Below are 25,241 nucleotides of genomic sequence, written 5' to 3' on the forward strand. Positions count from 1 at the left end.
AAAAAGTCTCGCAGCATCTCCGCTCTGCATGCATCTGGGAACTTACATAGGCTTGCCAGTCGCAGGAAATCTAGAACGCTTTGCCCTTCTCGCCGCCGATGTATAAAACCGATGTCTCGCCATGTGCATGCTGCTCGCCAGTTTAAGGTGGTCCCCGATCAACTTACTGAGCTCTTCGAACGTCTTGTCTGCCGGCTTCTCTGGCGCTAGAAAGTCCTTCATCAGGGAGTACGTCCTGGATCCACAAACCGTCAGATGAGCCCTGCGTTTGTCGGCCGAATCCTGTCCCAACCATTCCTTAGTGACAAAACTTTGCTGTAGTCTCTCAATAAAGTCGTCCGAATCATCACCAACACAGTACCTCTCTTCTGTGCTGCTAGTGGCCATGCTTGCATGGTTTAAATCCCAGTTTCTCGTCGCCATAATATGTCCTTGCTGTACAGTATAAATGCACACGAGGCCCATACTTGAGAAAAGATCACTCTGTGACCAGTTACCTTTATTACCAAGACCTCAAGAGACATATTGTGGGTGGAGCTTCCCCCTTTATATCGGAAAGTCCAAGTTAGGAGTGTCTCCCACAAGTTTGCCCCCTTGTGGCCAGTATTCTCGAGGTGTACAACTTAGGTCAGCTTATACATGGGTTACAATGACAGTTGAATACATGACAGAATTTTCCAGAATGTTCTGACAAGGATGCATAGGCAAAATCAAATTCCGCATAACTTTTAATCATGAAGGTATTGAGGTCCTTTAATTACTTAAGTACTCTCTGGCTGGTGCTTGATGCATTTATCTGTTGGTGGAACTTTCCTAGGCTTCTGCCAGCAAATTGGGCCAGTGCTGTACAATGCTAATTTTATCTGGAAGATCAGAGCATCTAAATTTACTCCCTCAGTGGAGTCTTTAGAGTATTGTTTGATGCTTAGTCAGCACTGATGTCAATTCAACTTGATTCTGATGTGCACTCATTAAGAGGCCGTCGAGCGCTAAATGCACCCAATAACACCAGCATGTATCTTTAAAAGAAAAGGCTGTCTCTGTCAATGAACTTCGTCTACATGGTTATCTAAAAGGATCTTTCAGAGTAATATGATTATCTTTTGTGATTTGACCTATCAAATAGCTGCGTTCACTATGATAGTTTCCAGCTGATCCTCACTGTGCAAGGCTCTCCAAAGGGTGTTGACCCCAACTTCAGTGCTGGGATATAGTGGATTTGGCTTGCCGTGATTAGTTTTGGGCAATTGGGCTATTAGTTTTGGGCAATTTGACCAGTGCCATTGACTATTTCCTTCCTTCTTCACCAGACCCCCCCCACCCCCCGCAACCCCGCAATCTCTGATGAAGGGAAGGAAAGGAGCAGGAAATGTATCTTTCAAAAGGCCGTTTCAGCCAAAAATCTTAAGGCCACAGTATGCTACAATTTTGATGAATTTAATAAACAAATTCCATTTCAGGTGGGATCCAACCACCTGAGTAGTTTAGTACCACCAAGGATTCTATTGCCTTGATGGATGAGTGTTTTTCAGACTGGAGGGAAGTATACAATGGTGTTCTCCAGGGGTAAGTATTTGGACCCACTGCTCTTTTTGATTTAAATGACCTGGATTTGGGTACACAAGGCATAATTTTAAAGTTTGCTGATGACACAAAACTCAAATAAAGAAAACAATGAGAAGAATAGTAACAGTAATAGACTAGTGAAATATGGCAGATGAAATTTAAAGCAGAGAAATGTGAAATACATTTTGGGAGAAAGAATGAGGAGAGGTTATATAAAGGTAGTAACTATTTGTACTGCACTGTTTTGACAGACATGTCTGTCCAGCCCCGCCCCCCGTCAAGCTCCGCCTCCCAGCCCCAAATCATTTCCTCCATGTATGTCGTTCTGCTTTGCTGAATCACCAAGGACTTGCTAGGCCCCGACTCATGCCCCTCACCCCCCCCCGACTCTTTCCCCTCACCCCCCCCCGACTCTTCCCCCTCACCATCCCCCCCCCCCGACTTTTCCCCCTCACCCCCGACTCTCTTCCATGGTGCCGAGACCAGCGGCCTTGGAGAAGGCATGCATTTGTGCTGGGGTAAGGCACTTCAGTTGAGGGAGGCACTTTGGCTGGGGGAGGGATGTCCTTGGACTGGGGTAAGGAACTTCGGCTGGCCCGTGCTGCCTTCTGGGGAGCTCTGTTGCTTCAAGAAGTCAAAGTGGATCAAGTTACAATTTGCAAAGTCAATGAGACCTTGGGATGGGCGGTTCCAGTTACAAATTCCTGTGAAACTTCAGGGTGTGGCTTATCCTCCAAGGGGACCAATCATAGACAAAAGGTGGAGCATGGTGGCCATTTTTGCAGTACAAATAAGCACGTCCATAATGTAAATGGTAGAACTTTAAAGGGGTTGGAGGAATAGAGAGATCTTGGGTGGATGTGTACAATTTTTTGAAGGTGGCAGGACAAGTTGAGAAGATTGTTTTTGAAAAAAATATCATATAGGATCCTTGGCATTATTAATAGTGGTATAGAGTACTAAAGTAAAGAAGTTATATTCAACCTTTATATAACACTGGTTAGGCTTCAGCTGGAGTATTGTGTTCAATTCTGAGTACCACAAGGATGTCGAGGCTTTAGAGAGGGTGCAGAAGTGATAGAAGTATAATATGGATAAATGTGAGGTTATCCACTTTGGTGGCAAAAACAGGAAGGCAAAATATTATCTGAATGGCGGCAGATTAGGAAAAGGGGAAATGCAACGAGACCTGGGTGTCATGGTTCATCAGTCATTGAAAGTGGGCATGCAGGTACAGCAGGCGGTGAAAAGGCAAATGGTATGTTGACCTTCATAGCTAGGGGATTTGAGTATAGGAGCAGGGAGGTCTTACTGCAGTTGTACAGGGCCTTGATGAGGCCTCACCTGGAATATTGTCTTCAGTTTTGTTCTCCTAATCTGAGGAAGGACGTTCTTGCTATTGAGGGAGTGCAGCGACGGTTCACCAGACTTATTCCAGAGATGGCTGGACTGACATATGAGGAGAGACTGGATCAACTGGGCCTTTATACACTGGAGTTTAGAAGGATGAGAGGGGATCTCATAGAAACGTAGAAGATTTTGACAGGACTGGACAGGTTAGATGCGGGAAGAATGTTCCCGATGTTGGGGAAGTCCAGAACCAGGGGAGACAGTCTTAGGATAAGGGGTAGGCCATTTAGGACTGAGATGAGGAGAAACTTCTTCACTCAGAGAGTTGTTAACCTGTGGAATTCCCTACCGCAGAGAGTTATTGATGCCAGTTCATTGGATGTATTCAAGAGGGAGTTAGATATGGCCCTTACGGCTAAGGGGATCCAAGGGTATGGAGAGAAAGCTGGAAAGGGGTACTGAGGGAATGATCAGCCATGATCTTATTGAATGGAGGTGCAGACTCGAAGGGCTGAATGGCCTACTCCTGCACCTATTTTCTATGTTTACTAGAATGGTACCAGGGATAAGGGACTTGAGTTATGTGGCGAGACTGGAAAAGCTGAGGAAGGGGAGGATTCAGTTGTCCACGTGGGAACCAATGACATAGTTAGACCTAGGAATGAGGTTCTGCTGAGAGTTTGAGAAGTTGGGGTCCAAATTAAAAAGCAGAATCTCAAAGGTCATAATTTCTGGATTGTTACCTGAGCCACGCACCAATTGGTTTAGGGATAAGCAGTTTAGAAGGTTAAATACGTGGCTCAAAGGGTGGTGAGGGAGGCAGCAGTTTTACTTCATGGGTCACTGGCACCAGTACTGGAGAAAGAGGGAGCTGTTCCGTTGGGACAGGCTCCACTTGAACCGGGCTGGAACCAGTGTCCTGGCGAATTGAATAACTCGGGCAGTCGACAGGCCTTTAAACTAATGAGGTGGGCCGGGGCGGAGGGAGCTGGTGGGAGGATTCAGGAAAGAGTAAATTTAAAAACCGCAAGAGAAACGTCAAGGTTCTGGACCAGAGCAGAGTTCTGAATAAAAATAAGCAGAGTAGGTCAGGAAGGAACAGAGAGAGTAATAAAGGTAATAGGGCATCAGTGACAAAGGTGACATCAGGGAAAAATAGAAAAAGTCAAAGCTAAAGACACTATATTTGAATGCGCAATGCATTCACAACAAAATAGATGAATTAATAGCACAGATAGAAATGAATAGGTTTGATCTAATAGCCATTACCGAGACGTGGTTATAAAATTGACCACGGTTGAGAACTAAATATTCCAGGATATTTTTAGAAGAGATAAGCAAAATAGAAAAGGAGACGGGGCAGCCCTGATAAAGGATGGGATAAAGACAGGAGAGAGAAAGGATCTTTAACTCGGAAAATCAATAAGTGGAATCAGTTTGTGTGGAGCTAAGAAACGGCAAGCAGCAGAAAACATTGATGGGAGTTGTTTATAGACCCCAAACAGTAGTTTTAATATAGAGCACAGTCTCAATCAGGAAATTAGAGGTGCAAGTAACAAGGGTAATAGAGTAATCATGGGGGACTTTAATCTACATATAGACCAGGAAAACCAAATTTGCAGTCATTAGTTTAAAGGCCTGTCGACTGCCCGAGTTATTCAATTCGCCAGGACATTGGTTCCAGCCCGGTTCAAGTGGAGCCTGTCCCAACGGAACAGCTCCCTCTTTCTCCAGTACTGGTGCCAGTGACCCATGAAGTAAAACTGCTGCCTCCCTCACCACCCTTTGAGCCACGTATTTAACCTTCTAAACTGCTTATCCCTAAACCAATTGGTGCGTGGCTCAGGTAACAATCCAGAGATTATGACCTTTTGAGATTCTGCTTTTTAATTTGGACCCCAACTTCTCAAACTCTCAGCAGAACCTCATTCCTAGTTCTAACTATGTCATTGGTTCCCACGTGGACAACTGAATCCTCCCCTTCCTCAGCTTTTCCAGTCTCTCCAGATAACTCAAGTCCCTTATCCCTGGTACCATTCTAGTAAACATAGAAAATAGGTGCAGGAGTAGGCCATTCAGCCCTTCGAGTCTGCACCTTCATTCAATAAGAATTCATGGAATGTATCCAAGATGGTTCTCTAGATCAGCATGATGAGGAACCAACTAGGGAACAGGCTATTTTAGATCTAATATTGTGCAATCAGAAAGGATTCATTTATAAACTTGTAGTAAAGAGGCCTTTAGGGAAGAGTAACCTTAATTATGATAGAATTTTATATTAAGTTTGAAAATGATTTCTTTAAATCCGAAACTAGGATCTTAAATCTAAACAAAGCAAACTACGGGTGGTAGAGGCAGAAACCCTCACCACATTTTAAAAAGTACTTGGATGTGCATTTGAAGTGCCATGACCTGCAGGGTTACGGACCTAGAGCTGGAGAATGGGATTAGGCTGGATAGCTTCTTGTTGGCCGGCACGGACACGATGGGCCGAAATGGCCTCCTTCCGTGCTGTAAAATTCTATGATTCTATACATAGAAACATAGAAACATAGAAAATAGGTGCAGGAGTAGGCCATTCGGCCCTTCTAGCCTGCACCGCCATTCAATGAGTTCATGGCTGAACATTCAACTTCAGTACCCCATTCCTGCTTTCTCGCCATACCCCTTGATCCCCCTAGCAGTAAGGACCTCATCTAACTCCTTTTTGAATATATTTAGTGAATTGGCCTCAACAACTTTCTGTGGTAGAGAATTCCACAGGTTCACCACTCTCTGGGTGAAGAAGTTCCTCCGCATCTCGGTCCTAAATGGCTTACCCCTTATCCTTAGACTGTGACCTCTGGTTCTGGACTTCCCCAACATTGGGAACATTCTTCCTGCATCTAACCTGTCTAACCCCGTCAGAATTTTAAACGTTTCTATGAGGTCCCCTCTCATTCTTCTGAACTCCAGTGAATACAAGCCCAGTTGATCCAGTCTTTCTTGATAGGTCAGTCCCGCCATCCCGGGAATCAGTCTGGTGAACCTTCGCTGCACTCCCTCAATAGCAAGAATGTCCTTCCTCAGGTTAGGAGACCAAAACTGTACACAATACTCCAGGTGTGGCCTCACCAATGCCCTGTACAACTGTAGCAACACCTCCCTGCCCCTGTACTCAAATCCCCTTGCTATGAAGGCCAACATGCCATTTGCTTTCTTAACCGCCTGCTGCACCTGCATGCTAACCTTCAATGACTGATGTACCATGACACCCAGGTCTCTTTGCACCTCCCCTTTTCCTAATCTGTCACCATTCAGATAATAGTCTGTTTCTCTGTTTTTACCACCAAAGTGGATAACCTCACATTTATCCACATTATACTTCATCTGCCATGCATTTGCCCACTCACCTAACCTATCCAAGTCGCTCTGCAGCCTCACAGCATCCTCCTCGCAGCTCACACTGCCACCCAACTTAGTGTCATCCGCAAATTTGGAGATACTACATTTAATCCCCTCATCTAAATCATTAATGTACAGTGTAAACAGCTGGGGCCCCAGCACAGAACCTTGCGGTACCCCACTAGTCACTGCCTGCCATTCTGAAAAGTCCCCATTTACTCCTACTCTTTGCTTCCTGTCTGACAACCAGTTCTCAATCCATGTCAGCACACTACCCCCAATCCCATGTGCTCTAACTTTGCACATCAATCTCTTGTGTGGGACCTTGTCGAACGCCTTCTGAAAGTCCAAATATACCACATCAACTGGTTCTCCCTTATCCACTCTACTGGAAACATCCTCAAAAAATTCCAGAAGATTTGTCAAGCATGATTTCCCTTTCACAAATCCATGCTGACTTGGACCTATCATGTCACCTCTTTCCAAATGCACTGCTATGACATCCTTAATAATTGATTCCATCATTTTACCCACTACCGATGTCAGGCTGACCGGTCTATAATTCCCTGTTTTCTCTCTCCCTCCTTTTTTAAAAAGTGGGGTTACATTGGCTACCCTCCACTCCATAGGAACTGATCCAGAGTCAATGGAATGTTGGAAAATGACTGTCAACGCATCCACTATTTCCAAGGCCACCTCCATACGTAGGTATGAGGGGCGGGTTGGCTAAGGTAGATTGGGAAACTACATTAAAAGGTATGATCGTAGACAAGCAATGGCTAGCATTTAAAGAATGAATACATAATTTATAACAAACATACATTCTTTTTAAGGCGCAGAAAACCCCAAAGGAAAAGTAGTCCAACCGTGGCTAACAAGGGAAGTTAAAGATAGTATTAGATCAAAGGGAGAGACTTAGAATGCTACCAAACAGAGCAGTAAGCCTAAGGATTGGGAGGATTTTAGAATTCAGCAAAGGAGGCCCAAGAAATTGATAAAGAAAGGGAAACTAGAATATGAGTAAACTAGAGAGAGACATAAAAACAGATTGTAAAAGCTTCTATAGGTATGTAAAAAGGCAAAGATTAGCGAAAGTAAATGTGGGTCCCTTACAGGCTGAGACAGGAGAAATTATAATGGGGAATAAGGAAATGACAGAGAAATTAAACAAATACTTTGTATCTGTCTTCACGGAAGAAGATGCAAAAAACCTCACGGAATTAGTTGAGAACCAAGGGTCTAGCGAGAATGAGGAACTGAAAGAAATTAGTAAAAAAAAATAGTACTGGAGAAATGAATGGGACTGAAAGCCGATAAATCCCCTGGACCCTGATGGCCTACATCCAAGAGTTTTGATAGAGGTAGCTATAGAGATAGTGGATGCATTGGTTGTCATCTTCCAAAATTCCCTCGATTCTAGAACGGTTCCCACAGATTGGAAGGTAACAAATGTAACCCCGCTATTTAACAAAGGAGGGAGAGAGAAAACGGGGAACGACAGACCAGTTAGCCTGACATCAGTAGTAGGGAAAATGCTAGAATCTATTATTAAGGACGTAACGGGGCACTTAGAAAAAAATAATCAGACTGATCAGAGTCAACATGGACTTATGAAGGGGAAATCATGTTTGACAAATCTCTTCGAGTTTTTGAGGTTGTAATTGGAAGAATAGATAAGGAGGGGGGGGGGACAAGTGGATGTGGTGTATTTGGATTTTCAGAAGGCATTCGATAAGGTGTCACACGATTTTTATTAAACAAAATTAGAACTCATGGGATTGGGGGTAATATACTAGCATGGATTGATGATTGGTTAACGGACAGAAAACAGAGAGTAGGAATAAACGAGTCATTTTCAGGTTGGCAGGCTATAACTAGTAGGGTACTGCAAGGATTGGTGCTTGGGACCCAGCTATTCACAATCTATATCAATGATTTGGATGAGGGGACCAAATGTAATATATACAAGCATTGGATATGGGTGTCCTTGTACATGAATCACTGAAAGTTAACATGCAGGTACTGCAAGCAATTAAGAAAGCAAATGGTTTGTTGGCCTTTATTACAGGAAGATTTGAGTAAAGATGTCTTACTACAATTATATAGGGCCCTGGTGAGACTGCACCTGGAGTATTGTGTACAGTTTTGGTCTCCTTACCAAAGGAAGGATATACTTGCCATAGAGGGAGTGCAACGAAGGTTCACCAGACTGACCTATGAGGAGAGATTGCGTAGACTAGGCCTATATTCTCTAGCGTTTAGAAGAATGAGAGGTGATCTCATTGAAACATACAAAATTCTTGGTGCTTGACAGGGTAGACGCAGGGAGGATGTTTCCCCCGGGCTGGAGAGTCTAGAACCAGGGGTCACGGTCTCAGAATAAGGGGTCAGCCATTTAGGACTAAGATGAGGAGGAATTTCTTCACTCTGGTGAATCTTTGGAATTCTTTACCCCAGAGAACTGTGGAGGTTCAGTCATTGAGTATATTCAAGAGATCGATCGATTTTTTGGATATTAAGGGAATCCAGGGATATGGAGATAGTGCAGGAAAGTGGAGTTGAGGTCGAAGATCAGCCATGATCTCATTGAATGGTGGAGCAGGCTCGAGGGGCCGAATGGCCTACTCCTGCTCCTATTCCCTATGTTCTCCTTAAAGCAAACAAGGTTAAGAGGAGATTTGATGGGTGTTCAGAATGTACAGCCTGGAAGGGTGGTGGATCCAGCTGCAATAGTAACTTCCAAAGGAGAAATGGATAAATAGTTGGAGGGAAAATTACAGGGCTATGAGGACCCAGCAGGAGGGGAGGGGGACTAATTGGAAAGCTCTTTCACACAGCCTGCACAATGGCTTCCTTCTGTGCTGTATAATTCTATGATCTGCTGTCCTGCAGCATGCAACGAGACCGCTTAAGGTGTGACTGACACCATTGAACCCGAGTAGATACCTGAAGAAGACCCTAATTTGTAACGTTCATCAATATTTTGTTTTTTTTACTTGAAAAGTGGATTATGCCTTGTGTTCTCTCTCTCTCTCTCTCTCTCTCTCTCTCTGCACCATCTCTCTTCCATCTCTTCCCTTTCTTGCCACTCCACCTCTTTCCCCTTCTTCCCACCACTCCTCTTCCCCACCCCCTCTGTCCTTCCCCTCACATTCCCTCTTATTCTAGCCCACTTGTTCCTCCTCACTCTAGCTCTCCTCCCCTCACCCTCACTTACCCTCACCCTCCCACTTACTCGCCCTAACCACCCTCCCCATCACTCTTTTCCCCCCCCATTCCCTGTCACCCTTGCTCCCCTCTTCGCACCTCTTCCCCCCCGCGCGCCTCTCTCTTCCCCCCCGCGCGCCTCTCTCTTCCCCCCCCGCGCGCCTCTCTCTTCCCCCCCGCGCGCCTCTCTCTTCCCCCCCCGCGCGCCTCTCTCTTCCCCCCCCGCGCGCCTCTCTCTTCCCCCCCGCGCGCCTCTCTCTTCCCCCCCGCGCGCCTCTCTCTTCCCCCCCGCGCGCCTCTCTCTTCCCCCCCGCGCGCCTCTCTCTTCCCCCCCGCGCGCCTCTCTCTTCCCCCCCGCGCGCCTCTCTCTTCCCCCCCGCGCGCCTCTCTCTTCCCCCCCGCGCGCCTCTCTCTTCCCCCCCCGCGCGCCTCTCTCTTCCCCCCCCGCGCGCCTCTCTCTTCCCCCCCCGCGCGCCTCTCTCTTCCCCCCCCGCGCGCCTCTCTCTTCCCCCCCGCGCGCCTCTCTCTTCCCCCCCGCGCGCCTCTCTCTTCCCCCCCCGCGCGCCTCTCTCTTCCCCCCCCCGCGCGCCTCTCTCTTCCCCCCCCCGCGCGCCTCTCTCTTCCCCCCCCCCCGCGCGCCTCTCTCTTCCCCCCCGCGCGCCTCTCTCTTCCCCGCCCCCCCCGCGCGCCTCTCTCTTCCCCGCCCCCCCCGCGCGCCTCTCTCTTCCCCGCCCCCCCCCCCGCGCCTCTCCCTTCCCCGCCCCCCCCCGCGCCTCTCCCTTCCCCGCCCCCCCCCCGCGCCTCTCTCTTCCCCCCCCCCGCCCGCCTCTCTCTCCCGATATATTCAGAGCACAGCACACACAGCTCCTAACATGGCCGGCAGCTCTGCCAGAAGCCTCCGGAACAGCCTGGTTCTGTTTATTATTAACTCTGCAGTTGCAGTACACAATACGTCCACATCCACAGTCTGGAGCTACAAACATTACAAGCTTACAGACATTATGCTTCTCCCTTCTTAATGAAGAAATTATTATAACAAACATCATAAAACTTTCATTTTTATACATAACACGGGATATCGACTTATTTTTTTCCATATTTACAAATTTAACTTTACCACTTGTTTTTTGTTTTGAAGAGGATACCTTCGCTCTCGAACAGAACCTTCCAAACCTGGTGTCGAATCTAAACTCATTCGAGGCTCATCCTGAGGAACCTTTTCCTCCACAGAATTTCCTTGATTTTCATTTGAACTCACTCTTACTTCAGGCTCTTTGTTTTCCTGACTCGGACTTAGACTTTCATTCTGATTCTCTCCTGGATTTGTTTCCAGTATATTGGATTTAGGATTTGCTACTGGTGTATCAAAACTATCTGATGAGTCAGAAATAATTGAATCATTCCCACCTTCAACTCCTTCCATGTCTGTAGGTAAAATATGATCAATATGGACAAACCTAACCTGTCCATTATCAAACATCTTTACCAAATATGTGCGAGGACCACATATCTTCACCACTCTTCCGGGTACCTACTTTAACCATTTATGATCATGGTTCTTCACTCTCACCTTCTGGTTTAATTTCACACTTCTCTCTTTTACTCTACCTCTATCATGATTCTCTTTCTATCTTGATTGTGTCTTTTCTACGGACTGTGCCGGTCACGTATCTTACATTATTATATATAACTGTATCCTAACATGCTATACATGACTGTAATAAGATATGACCTGTAACCACCAGCATACCTTACCACCAGGGGTGCACTTGCAAGAGACAGGTATATAAGGACAGGTCTCAGGCAAGTGCAGCAGTCCAGAGCTGTGAAATAAAAGTGCAGGTCCAGAGTGACCTTGACTTCACTACATGCCTCGTGTGAATCTGTACTGAGGGGACAGGACTTTACAGTGGCGATGAGTTACGGGATTACAGAATCCACAGAATGGCGAACAACGGATCAGATGAAAAGTACAATGCATGAGACAAATGGGAGGACTTTATAGAAAGGCTCCAGCAAAGCTTTGTAACCAAAGACTGGTTAGATGACGATAAGGCAGATAAGAGAAGAGCCCATCTCTTGACCAGCTGTGGCTCGAAAACGTGTGCTTTAATGAAGGATCTGTTGGCACCCAAGAAACCAGCAAGCAAGTCGTTTGAAGAATTGAGCACACTGGTAAGAGACCACCTGAAGCCAGCGAGCAGCCTACACATGGCCAGACACAGGTTCTACAACTACAGATGCTGTGTGGGCCAGAGCATACCCCACTTCGTGGCGGAACTTCGGAGGTTGGCTAGTTTGTGAGTTCTCCGATGAACCGAGGAGAGAAATGCTGAAAGACTTTTTCATTGAAGGAATAGGCCACGCAGGCATATTCCGAAAGCTCAAAGAGACCAAAAACCTGACCTTGGAGGCAGCAGCACTGGTTGCACAGACATTCGTGGTAGGGGAAGAAGAAACGAGGTTGATTTACAATGCAGGTATGACAACTAACGAAATATCGGAACAAGAAGTTCACAGCACCAAACAAGCTGCTACCCCCACACACAGACAAAACCGGGACAACAGGCTCTCGACAGCAGGCAGAGGCCATCAAGGGCCACAGGAATGGCCATTCACACCTCATCAACCCACAATGCGAGCAATCAACTACAAACTAAGAGAAGCTCAAGAGAGATCAGCCAGGCGCAGCTCATTCTTTGGGAACACTTTGAACAATGGAACAAGTGTGGGGGTGGGCACTCGTCAAGGGGATGTCGATTTCAGCAGGCTGTTTGCAGAAATTGTGAATATACAGGACATTTGGCCCGCATGTGCAAAAAAACGGCAGCTCGGCTGGTATACGAATCGGATGGGTCGGAAAGCAGACCAGAAGACAGTGGCGACAGTACCCGGGACACCGGTGTGCAGTGGGTCAACACGATCAATGGCCGCTGCTCCTACAACAGGACGCCTCCTATAATGATGAGGGTCCTACTCAACGGGATATCTGTCAACATGGAGCTGGATACGGGAGCGAGTCGATCTCTCATGGGTGCTCAACAATTTGAACAACTGTGGCCGCATAAAAGAGACAGACCAAAACTCACAAGGGTCGACACCAAACTAAGGACCTATACCAAAGAAATCATACCAGTCCTCGGCAGCGCCATGCTCTCTGTCACACACAAAGGGCCAGTGAACCGACTTCCTATGTGGATTGTCCCCGGAGACCCCCCAGCACTCCTGGGGAGAAGCTGGCTGGCAAAACTAAACTGGAAATGGGATGATGTCCATGCCATGTCATTAGAGGAACAGACCTCCTGCTCAACAGTTATAAAGCAATTTGAACATCTCTTTCAGCCAGGTGTGGGCACTTTCAAAGGGGCCAAAGTCAAAATCTACATCACACAGGATGCTAGACCGGTCCATCACAAGGCCAACGCTGTATCCTATGTGATGAGTGAAAAGATTGAACACGAACTAGACAGGCTTCTGCAGGAAGGCATTATATCACCTGTGGAATTGAGCGACTGGGCAAGTCCCATCATCCCAGTCATGAAGCCTGATGGATCCGTACGAATCTGTGGGGACTACAAATCTACCATAAACAGAGTCTCCCTACAGGACCAGTACCCGCTGCCCAGAGCGGAGGATTTATTTGCCACATTGGCTGGAGGTAAACTTTTCTCAAACTTAGACCTCACATCTGCGTATATGACGCAAGAATTGACCGAGGAATCCAACTACTCACCACCATCAACACACATCGAGGCCTTTTCATGTACAATTGATGCCCATTCAGCATCAGGTCGGCAGCTGCCATATTCCAGCGCAACATGGAGAGTCTGCTCAAGTCCATCCCGGTGACGGTTGTATTTCAAGAAGACATACTTATCACGGGCAGGGACACCAACTCCCATCTCCGTAATTTGGAGGAAGTACTAAAGCGGTTGGATCGGGTAGGCCTACGAGTCAAGAAATCCGAGTGCCTGTTTCTCGCATGCGAGGTTGAATTTTTGGGCAGAAGGATTGCCGCTGATGGAATCCGCCCAACAGAGTCCAAAACAGAAGCAATTCGCCTGGCACCCAGGCCCCGGAATGTCTCAGAACTGCGCGCCTTTCTCGGGCTACTCACTTACTTTGGGAACTTTATGCAGAACTTAAGCACGCTGCTGGAGCCTCTCCACGTGCTACTCAGGAAGAGGTGCGATTGGTTTTGGGGGGACGCCCAGGAACGCGCCTTCAATAAGGCACGCAACCTTCTGTGTTCCAACAGTGTTTTGACTTTCTTTGACCCAGGTAAAAAGCTAGTTCTCACATGCGATGCGTCAGCTTATGGGGTCGGGTGTGTTTTGCAACATGTCAATAGTGCGGGCAAATTACAACCCATAGCTTATGCCTCCAGGTCACTTTCGCGGGCGGAGCGCGGGTACGGAATGGTAGAGAAGGAGGCACTCGCGTGCGTGTACGGTGTCAAAAAGATGCACCAATACCTTTTCGGGGCCAACTTTGCATTAGAAACCGACCACAAGCCCCTCACATCCCTCCTATCCGAAAGCAAGGCAATAAACGCCAACGCCAACGCCTCGGCACGAATTCAACGGTGGGCACCTATGCTGGCGTCCTACGACTATACCATAAGGCACAGACCAGGCACAGACAACTGCCAACGCGCTCAGCAGGCTACCCCTGGCGAGCATGGAAGGGTCTGACAAACAAGACTGTGAGATAGTCATGGAAATCAATGCCTTTGAGTCCACAGGTTCGCCCATGACGGCTCGCCAAATCAGAGCCTGGACGGCCAGCGACCCCACGTTATCCTTTGTAAAAAGATGTGTCCTAACCGGTGACTGGGCAGAGGCTTGTGATGCCTGCCCTAAGGAATTAAAACCCTTTCACAGGCGCATGCATGAGCTATCACTACAAGCAGACTGCCTGATTTGGGGCAGCCGAGTAGTCATGTCTCTGCGAGGCAGAGAGGCATTTATCCGGGAGCTCCACCGCGAGCACCCGGGGATCGTTCTCATGAAGGCCATAGCCAGATCCCACGTCTGGTGGCCTGGTATTGACGCGGACTTGGAGCTCTGCGTCCGAAGGTGCACCATTTGTGCCCAACTCAGCAATGCCCCCAGGGAGGCTCCACTGAGCCCCTGGCCCTGGCCTACAAAACCGTGGTCGCGGATGCACGTAGACTATGCGGGCCCATTCATGGGCAAAATGTTCCTCGTAGTTGTAGATGCATTTTCAAAGTGGATCGAATGCACCATTTTAAACTCGAGCATAACCTCCACCACTGTGGAGAGCCTCGCAACCATGTTTCCAAGCACGGAATCCCTGACATATTGGTCAGTGACAATGGTCCGTGCTTCACCAGCGCAGAATTCCAAGACTTTATAATTGACCACGGCATAAATCACGTCAAGACGGCACCGTTCAAGCCGGCCTCCAACAGCCAGGCAGAGAGAGCAGTGCAAATCATTAAACAAGGCACGTTTAAATCCAAGGTCCCACACTGCAGGGTCGCCTGTCGCGACTGCTGCTGGCATACAGATCTCGTCCGCACTCATTGACTGGGATCCCCCCCGCGCAACTGTTGATGAAAAGAACTTTAAAAACAAGGCTCTCATTAATCCTCCCAGACATGCACGAAATCGTTGAGGCAAAGTGCCGTAAGCTGACTGAGTACCATGACAGAAATTCGAGGGGGAGATGGAATGAGATAGGGGACAAAGTGTTTGTACTAAACCATGGCAGGGGTCCCAAATGGCTTGCAGGGACAGTAACGGGAAAGGAAGGAAACAGGCTACTGGTAGTACAAATGGACAATGGCAAAACCTGCCGGAGGCATGTAGACCAAGTCAAAAGCAAATTTACCAACAACACTGTGGAACCAGAGGCAGACTACAATGTGGAACTCGTACCACACATGGTGGACAGACAGAGGGAACAACCTGAGCAAAGGGCAATCCCAACAGACAGCCCAGGTGAGTCAACAACAATCACACCAATCGAAACAGACAGCCCAGGCGAGATACCAGCAACCACACCCAAAGAAAAACAGACACCAAGGGAAACAACTGAACCACAACTCAGACGCTCCACGCGAGAGCGTAGACCACCTGAGAGACTGAACCTATAAAGACAATAAGACCTTGGGGGAGGGTGATGTCATGTATCTTACATTATTATATATAACTGTATCCTAACATGCTATACATGACTGTAATAAGATATGACCCGTAACCACCAGCATACCTTACCACCAGGGATGCACTTGCAAGAGACAGGTATATGAGGACAGGTCTCAGGCAAGTGCAGCATTTCAGAGCTGTGAAATAAAGGTGCAGGTCCAGAGTGACCTTGACTTCACTACATGTCTCGTGTGAATCTGTACTGAGGAGACAGGACTTTACAGTGCCAAATTTGGTTTTAACAACGAGAATCTGGTTCGTGGCTGTCATTTGAGGAACAACTCTGCTGGTGTTCTACCAGTAGTTGTATGAGGAGTATTTTGATATGTAATCAAAAAATTAGCCAATTTGTGATCCAATGACAACTGCCATTTCCTTGGATTTGGATCTGACGCTTATTTTATGAGGACACGTTTTACCATTTGTACAGTGCGCTTTGCTGCACCATTCGAAGCAGGATGGTATGGTGGAACCTTGGTATTTTTCACACAATTTTTGCTCGTGAATTGTGCAAATTCTTCTGAACGAAATTGTGGTCCATTATCCGAAACAATTTCTTCAGGGAGGCCAAATGAAGAGAATAATCTTTGTAAAATGTCCAGTGCTTTACTTCTTATTTTCCACATTGGGAACACCTCAATCCACTTCCAATGGCTATCAATCACAATGAACAATTGTTGTCCTTCTAACTCAGCAAAATCAATATGTAGCCTTTGCCACACGCTGGGAGGCCATTTCCATGGCTGTAATGGAACTGATGGTAGTTGCTTGCTTACCGATTGACATGTCGTACACTGGCTCACGATGTACTCTATATCTTTATCAAGATCTGGCCACCATAAATAACTGCATGCAAAACTCTTGGTCAAACACATTCCCAGGTGCTGGTCATGGAGGTCTCCTAATAATTTGGATCTGAATTTATTTGGTATAACCCCACATGATACAATCTTTATCGACCGCTAATTCATTCCTACGAATGAAGAATGGATGTGTATCTTTGTCTGTTACCTGGTTTGGCCATCCATTTGCAATATAATCATATATCTTTGACATCATTGGGTTATGTTTGGTTGCTCTACCAATCTCTTCAGCTGTGACTGGCAGTTCATTAATGTATGAAAAATAAAACACTTCTTCCCTATCGGGTGTAAATTGTGGTGGGGAAAGCAATCTAGACATTGCATCGGCATTACTGTGATCAGCTGATTGTCTATTTTCAATATCATATGTATATGCTGACAAAATCAAAGCCCATCTCTGCATTCGGGCTGCAGCTAATGTTGGAACTGGGGACTTTGGATGGAGGATTGCTGTCATGGGCTTATGGTCCGTAACGAGAGTAAACTTACGACCATACAAGTATTTGTGGAACATTTTGACCCCTAAAATGAATGCTAAAGCTTCCCTTTCGACTTGCACATAATTACGCTCACTGGCACTGAGTGCGTGTGACGCAAAAGCAATTGGTCTTTCCTCCCCACTACGTGATATGAGAGATCACTGCCCCAACTCCAGACAGAGAGGCATCACATGCTAGCTTAATCTCCTTAGATATGTCATAGTGAACTAACATGGTGCTCTCTACCAATTTGCTTTTACACTCCTTGAATGCTGTATGGCATTCTTTTGACCACTTCCAATTGACCTATTTTTTCAAAAGTTCATTCAGTGGATGTAATACTGTAGCCAAATTTGGTAGCAACTTCCCATAATAGTTCAAAAGACCCAAAAATGAACAAAGTTCAGTGACATTCCTGGAAGTGGGTGCATTTCTAATTGCATCCAATTTTTCCATGGTTGGATGTAAACCATCTTTGTCTACTCTGTACCCTAAGTACTCAACTGAGTTTTTAAATAACTCACACTTAGGAGCAGACACTCATACTCTGTGCTTCTCTAGCCGTTTGAGGACTTCATTCAATATGTTATTATGAATTTGCCTATTTGGTGCTGAAATTAGTATGTCATCCAAATAACATACTACCCCTTCAATACCTTGCAAAATCTGGTTCATCACCTCTTGGAATACGGCAGGGGCAGATGACACTCCAAATGGTAGCCTATTGAATTGATATAGGCCTAGATGAGTATTTATAGTCAAACATGACTTGGACTCCTCATCTAGTTCAAGCTGTAAGTAGGCATTCATAAGATCCAGTTTTGAGAAGATCTGACCACCTGTCAGTGTTGTGAATAAATCTTCTATATTCAGCAATGTATTGGGGACATTACCCTCTAGAACCTGGTTTATGATTACTTTATAATCACCACACAATTTTACCTTACCATCGGACTTAGGTACAACAACAATGGGTGTAGCCCAATTATATTGATCTATCTTACAAATAATGTTCTCAGTCTCTAGTCTTTTGAGTTCATGCTCAACTTTCTCCTGAAGTGCATATGGTACGGAGCGTGGCTTGTTGTAAACCGATCTAGCATCCTTCTGTACCCTGACACTCGCCTTGGATCGGACTGGGCGTTTCGCAGAACACCTTCGGATACTTCTTGATAACCTCATCCGTTGATGAAAATCTCGTTTCCACACAGAAAATCTTACTCCAATCCAGCTTCAGTGAGCTCAACCAATTTCTTCCAAGTAAGGCAGACTTGTCTCTTTTCACTACTATTAGAGGCAAGTTCTGAAATTGATCTTTATATTTCACCGGTACGGAGATACGACCTACCATAGGAATTTTCTCTCCCGAGTAGCCTCGCACCTCTATTTTGAATTTCTCCAGTTGGAAATCGTGCAATTTGTCGAGGTACAGCGACTCCCGTACTACACTCATGGATACACCCGTGTCAATTTCCATTGGCATCTTGAATCCTGCAACAGCTATTTGGATTTTGATACTTTCTGAATCGCTGTCCGTTAACCTTGTGCTCCTGATGACGTATAACTCTAACATCTCCACATCCTGTTGTTGTTCTTCCATGCTATGTAGTCTCTTGGGATTTCTACTCATAGCTTTGAATGCTGGACTCATTGCTTTGAAAGCTGATTTACCCTTCAGTCTGCATGCTTCGCAGGATGCCCAGTCTTTCTGCAGAAGAAACGCTCTGCCTTCACGTATGGACAACTTTGAGCAGTGTGTTGTCCCAGGCATCTATAGCACGACTTCGACACTCTGTTAGAATTTCCAATTTCTGAGACTTTGGGCCCCCACCGTCTTTTATTTTGAAATTGCAAGCGATTTACCTCGGTTAACTGACGACCATAATTATTATTTAATTCTCAGGAATGTTGTTCGGCCATGCCCATCGACCTCGCTGTCTGATAAGCAATCTCAAAAGTCAAGTCATCCGACGTCAATAACTTCTGATAGCATAATTTTTCACTCCACAAACGAAACGATCCCGTAATGCTCGGTTTTGAAAGTTTCCAAAATTACAGTGCATCGATAGCTTTTTTTAATGCTACGATGTACTCACTGATACTTGCATCAGTCTTTTGATTCTGAATCCCGAAACGCTAGCTTTCAGCAATTTCTAACAGTTTGGGGTTATAGTGTTGCTCCAGCTTTGTTAAAATCTCTAAGCGTTGTGTCCTTTGGCTCGTCAGGCACAAGCAGATTTACCAGCGTTTCATACAATGCCAGACCTGCCTCCGATAAGAAGATCGCACTCTGGACTGCATTGTTTGGAACTTCAATTTATGTTATTTGCAGTGAAATACATTTCTAGCCGATCCACATACACTTTAAAATGTTCCCGGTCGTGTCTATATTCACCCAAATGTCCCATTACACCTGTCATTTTAATCTCTAGCTGTTCACACTGTCTGCTGTATTTTACCTCGGATTTTTGTAGCTTTTTCTGTAAAATGTGGATTCTTTTCCCTCAATCTGGTTCAGCGAATTCACTGAGTCGAATACCGTTATTGCTTGTAACAAAGCAAGCTTTTATTTTTCAAACACCGGCCGGGGACTTTATCAGACAGAAGGAATGCTTTCTTGATAGATCGCACCCACTTCCTACGGACAAAGTGACGTTACATTGTAAAGGCACAACGGTTATACAATTTCATTAAAAGATAACAAGATACAATTAGTGACATCCTAGTTCAGCCTATCCCCTTTGATCCCTCTTTCCCTTTGTCCACTCATAAGCCAACCTCAGTATGGTCTGTTTTTACACAAAGACCCATTCTTCTTCTTCTTCTGTTAATGTTTCAGGTTAGTGGTATGATTTAATAAGACCTTGAAGTTATTTTGAAAGCTGTGTCAGTATTGTAACATTTGCAGTCTCCAGTCTGAGATTTTTATTGCTATTCCTCCATGAATCCTTTGTTAGCTTTTAGTGTCCCTATATATTTCCCACGTTCTCAACTTCAATGTCTGTATACATTCAATATACATTTTCAGTATGCATTCTCATTTCCAAAGACAGAAACTTCCAAAGTCTTTCTGTTGGCTGGCTGAATCCTTCACCAACAAGCTTTAAATCATCCGAAAAATCCCATCTCATCGCCAAATGTGATATATTCACAGAACACACCACACACAGCTCCTAACATGGCCGGCAGCTCTGTCGGAAGCCTCCGGAACAGCCTGGTTCTGTTTGTTATTAACTCTGCAGTTGCAGTACACAATACGTCCACATCCACAGTCTGGAGCTAAACATTACAAGCTTACAGACATTACAACTTTTTCCTCCCCCCTTCCCCTCACTCTTCCCCCCTCCCCCTCACGCCCCCTTCCCTCACCCTCTCTCTCCCCCCCCTTCACTCTCTCTCTACCCCCTCACACACTCTCGCACCTCCCTCCCCCCACCCTCTCCCCTCCCACTCACCGTCTCTCTCTCTCACTCTCCCTCCCACTCTCTCTTCCCCCCTCCTCCTTCTCCCCCCACTCTCTCTCTCCTCCCCTCTCTCTTTCCCCCTCCCACTCTCTCTCCCCCCTCACTCTCCCCTGCAATCTATCTATCTCTCACTCTCTCTCCCCCTCACTCTCTTCCCCCCCCCCCAATCTATCTATCTCTCACTCTCTCTCCCCCCTCACTCTCTCTCTCTCCCCCTTACACACTCTCTTCCTCCCCCCCACACTCTTCTCCCCCCTCCCACACTCTCTCACCCCCTCCCTCACTCTCCCCATCACTCTCTCTCTCCTCACTCTCCCATACCACTCTCTCTCTCTCCCCCTCTCCTCCCTTCATCCCCTCCCTCACTCCTCCTCTTTCCTCCCCCCTTCATTCCCCCTCACTCTCTCTGTCCCCCTCTCCCTCACTCTCGCTCTCTTCCCCGCCCCCCGGATACTAACTACCGCGGTTGGGTGCTCGGTAAAAGGCGGCGGGAAGCCGCGGGGTTTATTGTGCCTTTCCCCGGGGCCCCGACCGGCAAACTCCTCAGGTCCTGCTGTGCCAGTCGCTCATGAATTTGCCTGTGATGTTGGGGCGGGTGTGGATTGAGAGCCGTTTCTCTGGGACCCTCTCCCCCGGGTGTGGGCCTCGGTCCCCCCCTCTCCCCCGGGTGTGGGCCTCGGTCCCCCTGCCCCGCTGAGCGTGTGCCGGGCGCGGTTTCCCTCCCGCCCGCTGTTTGCGCTCAGTGTGCCGCCGCCGCTCCCCACACCACATCGCTGCTCGGGCCACCGGCTCCACTGCTCGCAACTTCAATAATGTCCGGGCATGCTTTTAAAATACCTTTATTTTTGTGAGACAAGAAAAAGACACTGGACAACAGCTTATGTTTGTTTAGCATTACTACCGCAGTGTTGTTTTGGATGCATTCACCCAGACGTTTAGGTAAAGTTGCTGATTCCCCTCACAATTGTGTCTTTAGTGATATTACATGGGTGTAGTGCTCGAGTTCAACTATTGCTTGGTTTCGTGGTTCTGTGCCAACAGCCTCCAATGGTTTGCCACAGATAAGGTCACAGTGGGAGTAGAGATTGAGTGCTTGCTCCAGGGGGCTGTCCACACCGTGCAGTCAATCCCTCATACTTGTGCCTTTTTAGTGACAGATGAGTAAAAAGCTCAAGTTCCAGACCCATGAAAATTGTTGGGACTATCTCCAACAAAGGAAAAGCTAACCACCTCCCCGTGACATTAAATGGCCTTACCATCACCAAATCCCCCACCATCAACATCCTGGGGATTACCATTGACCAGAAACTCAACTGGTCAAGCCCCATAAATACTGTGACTCCAAGAGCAGGTCAGAAGCTGAGTATTCTGCGACGTGACTCACGCCCTGATTCCCCAAAGCCTTTTCTCTATTTACAAGGCACATGTCAGGAGTATGATGGAATACTCTCCACTTGGCTGGATGGTTTCGGCTGCAACAACACTCAAGAAGCTCGACATCATCCAGGACAAAGCAGCCCACTTGATCACCACCCTTTCCACCACTGGCACACCATGGCTGCAGTGTGTACCAGCTACCCGCCAAGGCTTCTTCAACACCACATTCCAAACCTGTGACTTCTACTAGCTAGAAGGACACGGGCAGCAGGCGCATGGCAACACCATCACCTCCAGGGCCCACATCATCCTCATTTGGAAATATATCACCGTTCCTTCATTGTTGCTGGCACTCGCTCTTTAATAGCACTGGAGGAGTACTGTCACCACACCTTCACCAGTGGTTCAACAAGAAGGCTCACCACCACCTTAATTCAGAGACTAGGGTCCTGAACTTAAAAAGGTAACTTCGATGGTATGAGATGTGAATTGGTTAGGATAGACTGGTAAAATGATACTTAAAGCATTGACGGTGGATTGGCAATGGCAGACATTTAAAGATCACATGGATGAACTGCAACAATTGTACATCCCTGTCTGGCATAAAAATAAAAAAGGGAAGGTGGCTCAACCGTGGCTAACAAGGGGAATTAGGGATAGTGTTAAATCCAAGGAAGAGGCATATAAATTGGCCAGAAAAAGCAGCAAACCTGAGGACTGGGAGAAATTTAGAATTCAGCAGAGGAGGACAAAGGGTTTAATTAGGAGGGGGAAAATAGAGTATGAGAGTAAGCTTCCAGGGAACATAAAAACTGACTGCAAAAGTTTCTATAGCTATATGAAGAGAAAAAGATTAGTGAAGACAAATGTAGGTCCTTGCAGTCAGAATCAGGTGAATTCATAATGGGGAACAAAGAAATGGCAGACCAATTGAACAAATACTTTGGTTCTGTCTTCACTAAGGAAGACACAAATAACCTTCCAGAAATACTAGGGGACAGCGGGTTTAGCAAGAAGGAGGAACTGAGGAAAATCCTTATTAGTCAGGGAACTGTGTTTGGGAAATTGATGGGATTGAAGGCCGATAAAGCCCCAGGACCTGATAGTCTGCATCCCAGAGTACATAAGGAAGTGGCCCTAGAAATAGTGGATGCATTGATAGTCATTTTCCAACATTCTATAGACTCTGGATCAGTTCCTATGGATTGTAGGATAGCTAATGTAATCCCACTTTTTAAAAAAGGAGAGAGAGAGAAAACAGGGAATTTTCGACCGGTTAGCCTGACATCGGTAGTGGGGAAAATGTTGGAATCAATTATTAAAGATGTAATAGCAGCGCATTTGGAAAGCAGTGACAGGATCGGTCCAAGTCGGCATGGATTTATGAAAGGGAAAACATGCTTGACAAATCTAGAATTTTTTGAGGATGTAACTAGTAGAGTGGACAAGGGAGAATCAGTGGATGTGGTGTATTTGGACTTTTAAAAGGCTTTTGACAAGGTCCCACACAAGAGATTGGTGTGCAAAATTAAAGCACATGGTATTGGGGGTAATGCATTGACATGAATAGAGAACTGGTTGGCAGACAGGAAGCAAAGCGTAGGAATAAACGCGTCCTTTTCAGCATGGCAGGCAGTGACTAGTGGGGTACCGGAAGGTTCAGTGCTGGGACCCCAGCTATTTACAATATACATTAATGATTTAGACAAAGGAATTGAATATAATATCTCCAAGTTTGTAGTGATACTAAGCTGGGTGGCAGTGTGAGCTGTGAGGAGGATGCTAAGAGGCTGCAGGGTGACTTGAAAAGGTTAGGTGAGTGGGCAAATGCATGGCAGATGCAGTATTATGTAGATAAATGTGAGGTTATCCACTTTGATGGCAAAAACACAAAGGCAGAATATTATCTGAATGGTGACAGATTAGGAAAAGGGGAGGTGCAACGAGACCTGGGTGTCATGGTATATCAGTCATTGAAAGTTGGCATGCAGGTACAGCAGGCGGTGAAAAAGGCAAATGGCATGTTGGCCCTCATAGCGAGAGGATTTGAGTATAGGAGCAGGGAGGTCTTACTGCAGTTGTACAAGGGCTTGGTGAGGCCACACCTTGAATATTGTGTTCAGTTTTGGTCTCCTAATCTGAGGAAGGACTGGATCGACTAGGCTTATATTTACTGGCATTTAGAAGAATGAGAGGGGATCTCATAGAAGCATATAAAATTCTGACGGGATTGGACAGGTTAGATGCAGGAAGAATGTTCCTAATGTTGGGGAAGTCCAGAACCAGGGGACATAGTCTAAGGATAACGGGTAAGCCATTTCGGACCAAGATGAGGAGAAACTTCTTCACTCAGAGAATTGTCAACTTGTGGAATTCTCTACCACAGAAAGTTGTTGAGGCCAGTTCGTTAGATATATTCAAAAGGGAGTTAAATAAGGCCCTTACGACTAAAGGGATCAGGGGGTATGGAGAGAAAGCAGGAATGGGGTACTGAAGTTGTATGATCAGCCATGATATTGAATGGTGGTGCAGGCTCGAAAGGCCGAATGGCCTACTCCTGCACATATTTGCTATGTTTCTCATGGGCAACAAATGCTGGCCTTGCAAGCTACACCCATATTCTCAGAATGAATATATATATTTAAAATCACGATGTAAGTGCAACGTAGTTCAATTCACAGATGTCAGCAAGTTACAGGGGTCTGCGGATTTAGAGGAGCAAGCCAACGTCTTTGAGAGCAAAGCTGGGTTTACACTTGGGCTGATTGGTGGCAAATAAAGTTCAAGATAAATAAGAGTAGAATATAAATGTAATGTACTGGATAATGGAAGCAATAATTCGAGCTATGTACTCACTCCCTGGAGGAAATTGAAAGAGCGGTACAGGTGCTAGTTTGCTCGTCGCTCATCATGTCCCAACAATGGGAAATGGCAATACTACGACCAAATACTCATCCGTCAGCTCAGCAGCGATGATGGGCCTGAATGAATTCACTCTACTGCCGTGGGTTCTAAACTAGCCTGACTGCTACATTGTCTATCCAGCGCTTTCTTGGTCTTCCTCAGCCTCTTATTCCATGTACCTCTGTGTGCAGTAAACAAAGCAAATTGGATGTTGTTATTTTGTTAAATCAATTGAGTTAAAAGTCCAAAGATCATGTTTTGGCTGTACTCTGGCTTAATAATGCTGCACCTGCAGTACTGTGTATCATTCGTGCTGCAATATAAGGGAGGCAACCAAGCCCTAGAAGCAGCGCAGAGGAGAGCAACAAGACCATCCCTGGTGTTAAAAGCAAGAACAATCAAAAACAGCTTGATGCACTAAGGCACTTTAGCCTCAAAAAGATGCAACCCAAAGGGGACGGTATAGAGGTACAG

The sequence above is a fragment of the Pristiophorus japonicus genome, chromosome 9 (assembly GCF_044704955.1).
Source record: "Pristiophorus japonicus isolate sPriJap1 chromosome 9, sPriJap1.hap1, whole genome shotgun sequence".
Classification (NCBI taxonomy): Eukaryota; Metazoa; Chordata; class Chondrichthyes; family Pristiophoridae; genus Pristiophorus; species Pristiophorus japonicus.